Below are 13,787 nucleotides of genomic sequence, written 5' to 3'. Positions count from 1 at the left end.
TGTTCAGCTGCTCCAGAGATGTGTTCAGCACCTCCAGAGATGTGGTCAGCGCCTCCAGAGATGTGTTCAGCACCTCCAGAGATGTGTTCAGCTGCTCCAGAGATGTGTTCAGCACCTCCAGAGATGTGTTCAGCACCTCCAGAGACGTGTTCCAACCAATGTGCGCACAGGAAAATAGATCAGAAACATAGAGAAGAAAAAGACATGTTTGTGAGTGTGAGTGTGAGTGTGTGTGTGTGAGAGAGAGAGAGAGAGAGAGAGAGAGAGAGAGAGAGAGAGAGAGAGAGAGAGAGAGAGAGAGAGAGAGAGAGAGAGAGAGAGAGAGAGAGAGAGAGAGAGAGAGAGAGAGAGAGAGAGAGAGAGAGAGAGAGAGAGAGAGAGAGAGAGAGAGAGAGAGAGAGAGATATATATACTGTGTGTATGTGTATCTGTGTGCGAGAGAGAGATTGTGTTTTATGTTCAGACAGAGACTCTGCTCTGAAGGCATTAACTCAAACCTGCTGCCGTCACATAACGGGGGTGATGTGATGAACTGACAATGACATTAACAATTAACTACAGACACATAAATTAGGCTAAACACAAATCTAAGTATAGCAACATAGACACATACAAACAGACAGTTCAGAATTCAGACCTGGGTTCAAATAGCATTTATTTGTTATTTTTTTCATATACTTAAGCTGTGCGTGATTGATCTTTCCTGACGCAATGGAACCAATGGAGGCATCCCAAATGTGCAAACGACCCCCATTCCAGGTGTTCGAAAGACAATCCAGGTCTGCTCTAACAGCAAACGAACAAGCTTTTGGAACGCACGCACGCACGCACGCACGCACGCACGCACGCACGCACGCACGCACGCACGCACGCACGCACGCACGCACACACACACACACACACACACACACACACACACACACACACACACACACACACACACACACACACACACACACACACACACACACACACACACACACACACACACACACACACACTCTCTTTCTCTCTCTCCATCTCTCTCTCTCTGAGCAGTAGCCCACTAAGGCCTCCTAGTTGCCAGAGTGCTTTGGTCCCCTCTGTAAAGGAAACAATCTCAAGAAAAGAACAACAGGCGGACTGATCCCACCGTCTTGGCAGACAGGTAATTAAATATGGGCTCTTGGCCTCACACCAGCAGGCAAATGCTCTGCGCTCCACTTCGCTGCAAACTAGACCCCCTCTTCTCCCGTAGCGATAGAATCAGTTGAAAGGGGTCTGTTGCGAGATAGACTTTTCTCAAAGACATTAACCTTGTTCCCAAAGCAGACACGGATCACAGTCGCCTTGCATTGTGGTCCTCAGCTTAACTTGGGCGCTAAAGCTAGGGTTTGGCCTCCAGATGGAAAAAAGAGAGAAAGAAAGAGAGAAATAAAGAAAGAGAGAAAGAGAGAGAGAGGAACGGGGAAAGATAAATGAAATAAATGTAAATGATCAGTGGAAGACTGAAGGAAGAATAAGGACGGGCTCAGAAATATATGAGGGATCATAATTCAGTCAGAGGGAGAGGCAGGGTATTTTCTAACTGCTGGTGATAAGGTACAGTGACAATACAAGGATAGGGGCCTTAATAAAATTCATATAAACCCTACTGTATCTTTGTGCGGTGAAGCAAGGGGCCTTTGTTAACACGCTGAGTTTATGGACGTATGAATGGTTGAATGGTGTGATATTGGCATATGCCTATTGCTCAGATGTGGAGCCGCTCAGGAGCGGAGGTGTGGGCTAACACACCAAGTTTATAGACGTATGAATGGTATGAATGGTTGAATGGTATGAATGGTTGAATGGTATGAATGGTATGAATAGTATGAATGGTTGAATGGTATGAATGGTTGAATGGTATGAATAGTATGAATGGTTGAATGGTATGAATAGTATGAATGGTTGAATGGTATGAATGGTTGAATGGTATGGATAGTATGAATGGTTGAATGGTATGAATGCTTATTGCTCAGATGTGGAGCCGCTCAGTAGGGGAGGCACGGGCCGTTTGTATTGCAGAGTCTCGCTAAGGATGTTTCATTAACGAGGCATGTTTCATACATAGCTCTGTCATGGGAGCCTGGTTAAAACAGACTGAATGTGATGAGCATAGGGTTCTGTGTGATTTAACCAGGCTAATTTGTTGGCTTCCTCCATGCCAGTATATCCCATGGGTTTCTCCATCACATGTTCACTGACCAAAAGTCAGCAAAGAGCAAGTCACAATGCTCCGTAGCATATCTCATCAAAACAATACGCCAACAACAACAACCGCTTCCCTGCCTTGGTGTGAGACCAGATTTGAGTCATCTGAACCCCTTTAAGAGTACGTCAAAAGTGATCTGTAATCGAGCAAACGCCCCGCAACGGAATTTACATGGTCAGGTTCAGTGTGTTTCTTTCTCCCTCAGTTTTAATCAATTCAAAGTGTGTGTATCCGTGTGTGTCCTTGTGCCTGTGTATGGTTGGGGGCTCACTATGTCTGCGCATAGTAAACAGGGCGGATTTTAGCCAATTTGGGGTGTGATTGAGCCTGAGCAGTCCCCCGTCACAGCCAAGGAAGGAGTTATCAATCAGAGAGGGCCCCGGTTGCAGCTGCTACCACCAGGCCACACAGCAATGTATGAGGTAGGGAGACAGAGGGGGGTAGTAGTAAGAGAGAGGAGAAGTACAAAGAAGTGAGAGGGGTAAGGGGGATAGAGAGATTAAGAAAGATAGTGAAAGCGTCAGAGAGAGAGAGAAAGTAAGCGAGACAGAGACAGAGTGGACACCAGTGGACCAAGCAGCAAGTCCTCTTCCATTGCAGCAGTGTGGTCAAACACACACAGCCACTTGGGTAAATCCAGTGGGTGTGTAGTAATGATCCTACATACATTATATATGGCATCGCAGCCAAGAGTGGTATCTGGAAGCCGTACTGTACTGTCAGTTGTAGCTGAGATGCCATTAACAATCATCACATCCTGTGTTCTCTGTGTGTCACCTCTATACATACTATACATACTGATTCATTCAACCCAACTACGGGAGGGAAGACATGCATACACAATCTTGGTACTGTGTCCCAAATGGCAGCGCATTCCCTATATAGGGCACTAGATTTCAACAGGGCTCATAGAGCTCTGGTCAAAAGTAGTGCACTATGTAGTGAATAGGGTCCCATTTGGGTTGCATATCCACAGTACACTGCGAGGGAAGGGCACAGAATGTCTACTGTATCATCACCATGCTAGGAGAAAGAGATTGGTGAGAAGGCTTTGGGAGATTAGAAGGTGGGACGCAGAGTTGAGACGTCCATAAATGAAAGATCGGTCTGAAACAGAAAGATTCCATTGTTGAATCGTAAAATTGTACCAATAAAAGTTTGAAAAAGAAACAGATACAGAATTATCTGAGCAATCTATTCCGTTACTTGGACTGTAAAGAAACTCTTGATCAATGCAAGTTTAAAAGTGATACAGTTTACAAAGCATGGGTGGCAGTAAGTGGACATGAACCTTCAAATGTGACCGATTGACATGCACACCTGAGAAAATAGATCCACAAGTGCCCTTTTACAGGGAACTACACTTATGTACGAGAAGGGATATTGTATGTCACACAATGTGTTAAATAATGTGAATCAATGCACCTGTTCTGTATTTAATTGCTGAATCTCCCCTAGCTTTGTCTACCGACTGTTGACATCTGTCTCAAAGCTTTATTGAATCCCGCGAAAGAAGTCAAGATCAGTACACTGTGTGTAAGGTGAATGCAAGGAGGAACTAATTGCATTTCGTTATGTTTGGTTTGAAAGTGCTTGCATTGTGGTGACTTTCAGTGAATCATTGAGCAGGGTAAACAGGGTCTCAATCTTGTCGGACGTAAATGGAAAATGTCTACTACCAATCGGTGGCCCTGCATATCTATTCAGTTCCCATAGCTTATGGAAGGTGTAGGCAAGGCCACAATGCTGAACATTTGACATATTCTCAGTTGTTTGAATGATGCTACGGTAAACAATAACTACATGATCCTATGTTATGAATGAATGCTTTCACGAACATAGACATGGATGACATGTCATACTGCACCTACAGCATACTGCCCTACAGCTTGTCCTTGTGGTAAATCTTAAAAGACCTCAAAAACCTGGATGTGGAAAACTGGAGAAGTGGATTTTTATCAGTTATATAAAGTCACCTGGATGTGGAAAACTGGAGAGGTGGATTTTTATCAGTTTATCAGTAATATAAAGTCCCCTAGATGCATACATTTACTAAAGGCAAAATGGAGATAAAAAAACCCAGGGAGAATGCATAATTGAGCCATACTTCACTGTGCGTGCGCCCCAAATGGCATCCTATTCCCTTTATAGTGCACTACTTTGACATGTGCCTATGGTCAAATGTAGTGCACGCTAAAGGGAATGGGGGGCATTTGGGGCCCGTGGTGTGGATTGCGAGGGAGGGAGGAGGGGGGTCTATTGTACTGTAACAATCACATAGGTCTGAACTGCCTTTTATTCCATTGACGGGTCAGTCAACGGCAGTGGCTGCATTGTCTCACCTCCATTTCATCTAATATCTGAAATTAGAACAGGGGGGATTGATGAGCAATATATCAAAGAACATGTAAATGCTAATCAATTGACCCCTGCCCAAACACCCGGCAAATAGACTACTCCACTGCATGCATCATTAAAACGAGTAGTAGGGTTAGGGTTGCGACCCTGGACGACATCACTCACTCAGAAAGCAATTTATTTATAGAATGAACTTGTAGTCTATCAAACAGGAACGATGTGTTCGCTCGGCCCGTTATCAAACTTAAAGCCCTTGTTTTGTCAGAGGATTTTAAATAGAATAAAAACAATCCCTTAGCAGCGTACAAAATAAACACACCAAAACAAATATATATATATATAGTGAGAGAGACAAAGAGAGACAAAGAGAGACAAAGAGAGAGAGAGAGAACTGTTTCCGCTCCACAAAGGAGATCAGTGGGAAAATGCTAATTAACAGTGCAGATATGAATAGAGATGAGGTGTCGGCCCCTGTAGGAGAGGAATACATTTACCTCTGATCTGCATACAAATAAACAACATTAAAACTGGATGTATTAATGGACAGTAACTCTCTAGTACCCTGTCCTATATAGCCCTAGATCCAGGAGATCCAGGTTGTGTGGTGTTGTTATAGTAATATGCACAGGGCTGCTGGGCGATATAGATGAGTAAACATCAGAGAAAGTAGTGTCGCTATTCGCTGTCAGTGTTGATGTTTGTGTCGTTTGTTTGTTTGTCAACTTTAGGTAATTAGATGCTTCCCTGCAGTGAGTCAACAGGCATGCGTTTTGTCACTTAGGAAATGTTATAGGAAGAAATGTTACCGATTGTCTGTTGAGCGTGAGCACACACGCACACTCACGCACGCACGCACGCACGCACACACGCACGCACGCACGCACGCACGCACGCACGCACACGCACACACACACACACACACACACACACACACACACACACACACACACACACACACACACACACACACACACACACACACACACACACACACACACACACACACACACACACACACACACACACACACACACACACACACACACACACACACAGTATATGCATCAGGTGCTAAATGAGATAAAGTGACAGCACCAATGCTCTGAAAGGGAGTTGAAGAGTCCAGTGTTACTGACTGTATGGAGATGAGGGTCAGACTGTTACATGTACTGACTGTGTGGAGATGAGGGTCAGACTGTTACATGTACTGACTGTATGGAGATGAGGGTCAGACTGTTACATGTACTGACTGTATGGAGATGAGGGTCAGACTGTTACATGTACTGACTGTGTGGAGATGAGGGTCAGACTATTACATGTACTGACTGTGTGGAGATGAGGGTCAGACTGTTACATGTACTGACTGTGTGGAGATGAGGGTCAGACTGTTACATGTTCTGACTGTGTGGAGATGAGGGTCAGACTGTTACATGTACTGACTGTGTGGAGATGAGGGTCAGACTGTTACATGTACTAACTGTATGGAGATGAGGGTCAGACTGTTACATGTACTGACTGTGTGGAGATGAGGGTCAGACTGTATGGAGATGAGGGTCAGACTGTTACATGTACTGACTTTATGGAGATGAGGGTCAGACTGTTACATGTACTGACTGTGTGGAGATGAGGGTCAGACTGTTACATGTACTGACTGTATGGAGATGAGGGTCAGACTGTATTGAGATGAGGGTCAGACTGTATGGAGATGAGGGTCAGACTGTTACATGTACTGACTTTATGGAGATGAGGGTCAGACTGTTACATGTACTGACTGTGTGGAGATGAGGGTCAGACTGTTACATGTACTGACTGTATGGAGATGAGGGTCAGACTGTATGGAGATTAGGGTCAGACTGTATTGAGATGAGGGTCAGACTGTTACATGTACTGACTGTATGGAGATGAGGGTCAGACTGTTACATGTACTGACTGTGTGGAGATGAGGGTCAGACTGTTACATGTACTGACTGTGTGGAGATGAGGGTCAGACTGTTACATGTACTGACTGTGTGGATATGAGGGTCAGACTGTTACATGTACTGACTGTATGGAGATGAGGGTCAGACAGTTACATGTACTGACTGTGTGGAGATGAGGGTCAGACTGTTACATGTACTGACTGTATGGAGATGAGGGTCAGACTGTTACATGTACTGACTGTATGGAGCTGAGGATCAGACTGTTACATGTACTGACTGTGTGGAGATGAGGGTCAGACTGTTACATGTTCTGACTGTGTGGAGATGAGGTTCAGACTGTTACATGTACTGACTGTATGGAGATTAGGGTCAGACTGTATTGAGATGAGGGTCAGACTGTTAGATGTACTGACTGTATGGTGGTGAGGGTCATACTGTTACATGTACTGACTTTATGGAGATGAGGGTCAGACTGTTACATGTACTGACTGTGTGGAGATGAGGGTCAGACTGTTACATGTACTGACTGTGTGGAGATGAGGGTCAGACTGTTACATGTACTGACTGTGTGGAGATGAGGGTCAGACTGTTACATGTACTGACTGTATGGAGATGAGGGTCAGACTGTTACATGTACTGACTGTGTGGAGATGAGGGTCAGACTGTATGGAGATGAGGGTCAGACTGTTACATGTACTGACTGTGTGGAGATGAGGGTCAGACTGTTACATGTACTGACTGTGTGGAGATGAGGGTCAGACTGTATGGAGATGAGGGTCAGACTGTTACATGTACTGACTGTGTGGAGATGAGGGTCAGACTGTTACATGTACTGACTGTGTGGAGATGAGGGTCAGACTGTATGGAGATGAGGGTCAGACTGTTACATGTACTGACTGTGTGGAGATGAGGGTCAGACTGTGACATGTACTGACTGTATGGAGATGAGGGTCAGACTGTTACATGTACTGACTCTGTGGAGATGAGGGTCAGACTGTTACATGTACTGACTGTATGGAGATGAGGGTCAGACTGTTACATGTACTGACTCTGTGGAAATGAGGGTCAGGCAAGAGAAGGAGAAGATGCCGAGAGACCAGCCATCTTCCTCTTCATCCTGCAGGTCTCCATGTTTGGTTAGTTTATCCTCTGTTGTGGGAGCAACGGATCTTCTCTCTCTCTCTCTCTCTCTCTCTCTCTCTCTCTCTCTCTCTCTCCTCCCCCTCCCTCCCTCCCTCCCTCCTCCCAGATGCAGGTGATCAAATGCTTGCTTGTGGTAGGTTTCCCCCCTCTCATTTCCTCTGTCTTAACTGGATGTGTTCAGGCCCCATGGTGGCACAGTAAGTCTGTCCTCCGCCAGATGTTGGTGATTATGTGGAAAAACTTTGCACAACCCTTTCTCCCCAGGTCACTGTAGAAGGTGTGTGCGCTTGCGTGTGTGTGTGTGTGGACAAGGCTTATACTACTGAATTGCAGTATACAGCAACAACCCCATGGAATTGCCTTCTGTCTTTTGTATGACATTCCAAATGCTTTTCACCATACGGCCAGCGGCTGGAAGTGTGTGTGGAGTTTCCAGATGATTGGTTGACATTATGTGGCCGTGGCACAGCCTTGAAAGGGGGCTGGAAGGAAACAGGAAAGAAATCCTGAATCCTTTGAAGCGATACACGGACAGATTGCCAGTCTCACGCTATACTTTACATGCTTTACATTTCCTGGCTGATGGCTGGCGAGGCATACAGGCCTGCATTCAATTCATGTCCTGTCAGTGGACACTATAGCAGTATAGTAGTTCTATTTACACTATCTGTCTGGTTTGGACAATTGAAGTTAGACGAAAACATGTTTTGCAATTCAATTGCCAATGTTGGATATTTTAGTTCTATTTTTATTAGGGTGTAGGGAAATGACCCTATTTTATAGTTTTACAACCTTTTTTAAAAACCAACTTTAGTTTGGAAGAAATTGAAATGGTCAAAGAATAAAAGTGTTATTTTTATCTCCTATTTTATGATGCTGTTCACCCGACACATATCATATTATTTATTAAACGTGGTTATTTATGTTTGTGCAATAAGGTTTTTAGTTTCAAGAGAGCAGTTTGGTGGCGCAGGTACAGTCACAAGACTATAATTGGTGCCACTAAGAACGTGGAAGCTGAATATCATAGGGAGCATGTGCCATTCATTTACTGCATTGATACACACGGATCTCTGTTACTTAGCAACGTTTTAGCGGCCGTTAAATACACAGCATGCTGTAATACATCAGAGGTGTGAACGCAGTAAAACCATCTCAAAGTGTGTTAATGGGGTCACTGATTTCCGGTGCACAGGTGGATGGGGTTAACACTAGGATAAGCCAACCACTTTAATAGGCAATTGAAAATGGCTCATGTCAAAAACATCAAATACCTACAAATACCTAGTCACCATCAAGAAGTGATATAAAAAAAGACGACATGTTGTTTAAAAGACTGCTGAAAGCGTGTCCTTGACAGTGACGAGGTCTTGGAAAATGTCATAGTGATATCTTGGGAAGTCGGGCGCCCAGGTGGAGTCTGACCCGTGGCTGTATCCAACTGATTATCAAGCAGAGAAATAAGTCACTCGTTAGCATTCAAAGGCTCATGTCTGACTCAGTCACTGGTGTGCAAATTAGCAGTCGTTTGGGAAATGCGGTGGTTTACTAAGCTTTGCTGACTCCCCGGAATGCAAGCGTTCAACAGGTGAGTGCTGAAAGGATTCCAAGCAACACATGAGGTGCTGCAAAATGATACATGAGCTGGGTCACAAATATTACTGTTATTTGACCCACTTTTGTCACATTTCTTGGAAAAGGGTGTTCAGCAGAAGTGTGTTATGAATCAAGGCAAACAGTTGGGACAATGGGAGCGTTATGCTCATGTAACAAACGTGGCCGCTGTGCTCAGACCCAGACGGCCAGAACCTCGCTGAGAAAGCTGGTCCACAAATATGTGTCTCAGTCAGTCAGTCAGCTATAAAACACTTTACACCTGCATTTTGGTATTTTCTCTGAAAACAGAAGTAACATTTGTTGACACGATGCAACTGCTTATACTGACATTGTGATGATTTTTTTACTCCGTATAGACTCACAATAGCAGTAGATTGACATTGTGATGATTTTGTTACTCCGTATAGACTCACAATAGCAGTACATTGAAGGCTCCAGTGAATGTGACATTCACCAATGAGTTAAAGACTCCTTCCAGACAGATCTCACACATCAGATCTAGATTGAATTGGACTTCTTTGTCTGCTGTGGGTTGCCAAGGGCATAGGAGAAGGTTCAGACTGCCCACAATGTCTGAGTCTGGCCTAAATATTTACAGGGAGAACAATGTCTACCACATTCAATTATGTAGACAAAAACCTGAACACAAGCATGGATGCATGAAAACACACAGACATACACACAAACAGGACAAATATGAGCATCTACCAAATTGTCATTATAGACACACACACACACACACACACACACACACACACACACACACACACACACACACACACACACACACACACACACACACACACACACACACACACACACACACACACACACACACACACACACACACACACACACACACACACACACACACACACACACACACACACACTTGCTTGGGAAATGTGAGTTCAGAAGGAGACATGCAGCCAAATCTAATCACTCTGTTTGGATAGAGTAATTGCATCTTGTTAGACAGAGGGGAACCCAACAGGCCTTTAAAGTAACCATCTGATTTGAATCCAGCGGCCCTGATAGAGGCCAGACCAAGACAACAAATGGGATTACATTACAGCAGACACACAGGGGTGAGACTCCACGGAGCAGCCACTAAGCGCTACCCTAACACATGCTAATTCGCAGTGATTACGCGTCGCAGGGCGGCAGGGGAGAGAGACGCAAACGCAATATTTATTTATTTATTTTACCTTTATTTAACTAGGCAAGTCAGTTAAAGAACAAATTCTTATTTTCAATGACGGCCTAGGAACAGTGTGTTAACTGGGTAGAAAAGGTAGAACAACAGATTTTTACCTTGTCAGCTCGGGGATTCGATCTAGCAGCCTTTCGGTTAACTAGTCCAACGCTCTAACCACTAGGCTACCTGCCGCCCCTAGCTATAATAAGGACAGCTAGCTGGGGATGTAATCAAAGGTAGTCCAAACCACAGGACTAAACCTGGAGGTCCAATCACAGCACAGGACTAGACCTGGAGGTCCAATCACAGCACTGGACTAGACCTGGAGGTCCAATCACAGCACTGGACTAGACCTGGAGGTCCAATCACAGCACAGGACTAGACCTGGAAGTCCAATCACAGCACAGGACTAGACCTAGAGGTCCAATCACAGCACAGGACTAGACCTAGAGGTCCAATCACAGCACAGGACTAGACCTGGAGGTCCAATCACAGCACAGGACTAGACCTGGAGGTCCAATCACAGCACAGGACTAGACCTGGAAGTCCAATCACAACACAGACCAAAATGTTATTTTGACTCCACCTCCGAAACCTGCTTATCAGTTTTGATTGAATAATACCCTTATTAACACCTGTTACTTTAAGGACAAAATACTAATCTCATCCATGCTGTTCACAACAAAACACCTTTAAGGCCTTTCTCTGCATGGTAAATAGGCAAAAGGATGCACTTTTGGCATATGCACACGGGCCAACAATATGAATAAATGAACAAACATACTGTTTGCTCCGGGGGAAAGACAAAAAACCCGAAAACTATTAGCCGACCCAAAATGCAATTCACTGACGCTTGAAAACAGATGGCCGACCTGTCCTCTATGTGTCAGTTCTGTCCAAGGCGGACAACCGTTGGCTTCTGTTTCCTTTCCTCTCCTCTTTTTCTCTCTCTACCGCTGTGTCTCCTCTTCTAAAAGAGACTGCTAAATATTAATGTTGGCTGTCATGGGGTGCCGGGCGACACTAACGGCCAAATGATCCTAACACGGAATAATGAAGCCAGTGGGGTACAGGTGGGGTACATGGTTGCGTAATCGTTCCACATTGCCAGTTTCATCCATAATTTAAGGGGGGCTGGAGATACCAGTGAAGGAACCGAGGATATGTGAACGTGGATGGAGGTATACATGGATACACATATTGTAGATACATGTGAAGGTGAATGCAAAGACATAGGTGTATATGCAGGCAGACATGCACAAATGTTCATACACAGAAATGTGTCAATGCGCACACAAGTATGCAGTATCACATGTACACCAGTGGAGGCTGGTGGGAGGAGCTATAGGAGGACGCACTCATTGTAGTGACTGGAATGGAATAGATGGAATGGAGTCAAACATGTTGTTTCCATATGTTTGTGGTGTTTGATACCATACCAACAAGTCCATTCCAGTCTTTACAATGAGCTTGTCCTCCTATAGCTCCTCCCACCAGCCTCCTCTGATGTACCCACATGCAGGCACACTCCCACCACCACCCTCCCCACCCTCAAACACCAGTAAAGCTGGGGTGGCAGCGTAGCCTAGTGGTTAGAGCGTTGGACTAGTAACTGGAAGGTTACGAGTTCAAACCCCCGAGCTGACAAGGTACAAATCTGTCGTTCTGCCCCTGAACAGGCAGTTAACCCACTGTTCCCAGGCTGTCATTGTAAATAAGAATATGTTCTTAACTGACTTGCCTGGTTAAATAAAGGTCAAAAAAGCAACAAAGGATTTTCCAGAAAAACCATGACATCTATTTCTATGTGTCATTGTCACTCCCTACAACACTCGATAATCAGTACAGTAAAAAGCCACAAATGTTTTTCTAAACCCCCTCAGAAAACAATGGTTATTGATCAGTCCTGTGTGTCAAAGGGGGACACTTACTGAAGCCAAGACAAAAGACTCTGTTATCCCTGATTGCGTGCACTATTTCTTAACCCAGCAAAGTAGTGCACTATAAAGGGAACAGGGTGCCGTTTGGCACGCAAGCCTGTGACAGTCTGACTGATTGAATAGCTGACTTGCTCACATGTTCCTCCAGTCACAGCTACATGGACAGAGTCACCATGCCTGGGCCAGACGTGTCACAGACATGCCACACAACCACAGGGTCCCGTGACAGGTGGGACACAAGAGAGGGACACAGGTGAAAATTGACAAACGTTTCGACCTTTGACCTACGGCCTCTGACCCCTGTCATGAAGACAACACCTGATGATAGGGGTGAGATGTGGTCAAAAAGTCGGGATTGAAACCATGGTGTCCTCAGGTGGCTCTGTATTACTCAGGGATTGGAGGAATGATTTAGTAATTCTGATTTAAGCCGGAACAAATCCCTGTCTTTAGACTTATTCTGCTTCTTTACAATTCATCTGTATTCTGAGTGGCTTTCCATCAAATTATGGAAAAGAGCATTCTTCCAAGTGTGTGTATCAGTGTGTGTCGGTGTCTGTGTGTGTGTGTGTTCATGTATCTAAACATAACAATGATGCATGCATGTGTGTGTGCATTACAATAGAAACCCTAATCCCTCCTGGAGAAACACAAGTGTCCTTCTCCTTCCTCGACCATCAATACCTCTCGCCAACACACCTGCTAGTGTCTATACTATGGCTGGGGAGGAAAGGGGTACATGGAGGCCAAGGGCCAAGGTGCCAAGTAGATCAGATTGATCAGAGGCCCCCGTGCAGTCCCCATGGCCCTATGACAGCCACTAATGGAGTCGTCAGTGAGCCATGTCCTTGATGTACAAATGCCCCATTGTCAGACAAGACACTTCACTATTGCTGCTCTATGGCCACTCAGCAGCTCTTGTTGTGGATACACTGCTGGCCCTCCTCCACTAGGCTTTTAACTGCTACACTGTAGAGCAGGGGAAGGCAACCCTGGTCCTGGAGCGCCGCAGGCACTTCCTGTGTTGGATTTATCCCACCTGGAAAACCAGGTGTGTTGAATTTAGGCAAATAGCTCAGTTGGTCACGTGGGGTGTCTAGTTGGCAGAAAATCCTGCTGTACCTGCGGCAATCCAGGAACACGGTTGCCTACCCCTGCAGTAGACTATTACAGAGAAGTCTTCCTTGCCAAGGAGGCCTTGGTCTCAGTGGGACTCCCTGCTAAAATACAATAAGAGAATCAGAGTGGCTTTCAGAGGAAATTATAAGTAAATAGAGGTCTGATGCCAAGGAAGGATTTAAAAGGACGTGAAAGTGCTTTTTGGCAGGGTTTCCCAAACTGGGTCCTGGGGTCCCCCCTGGGTGCATGTTTTGGTTTTT

This window comes from Oncorhynchus keta, unplaced genomic scaffold, assembly GCF_023373465.1.
Source record: "Oncorhynchus keta strain PuntledgeMale-10-30-2019 unplaced genomic scaffold, Oket_V2 Un_scaffold_5839_pilon_pilon, whole genome shotgun sequence".
In the NCBI taxonomy this organism is placed as follows: domain Eukaryota; kingdom Metazoa; phylum Chordata; class Actinopteri; order Salmoniformes; family Salmonidae; genus Oncorhynchus; species Oncorhynchus keta.
The sequence above is the reverse complement of the archived record's forward strand: the minus strand, read 5'-3'. Positions refer to the sequence as shown.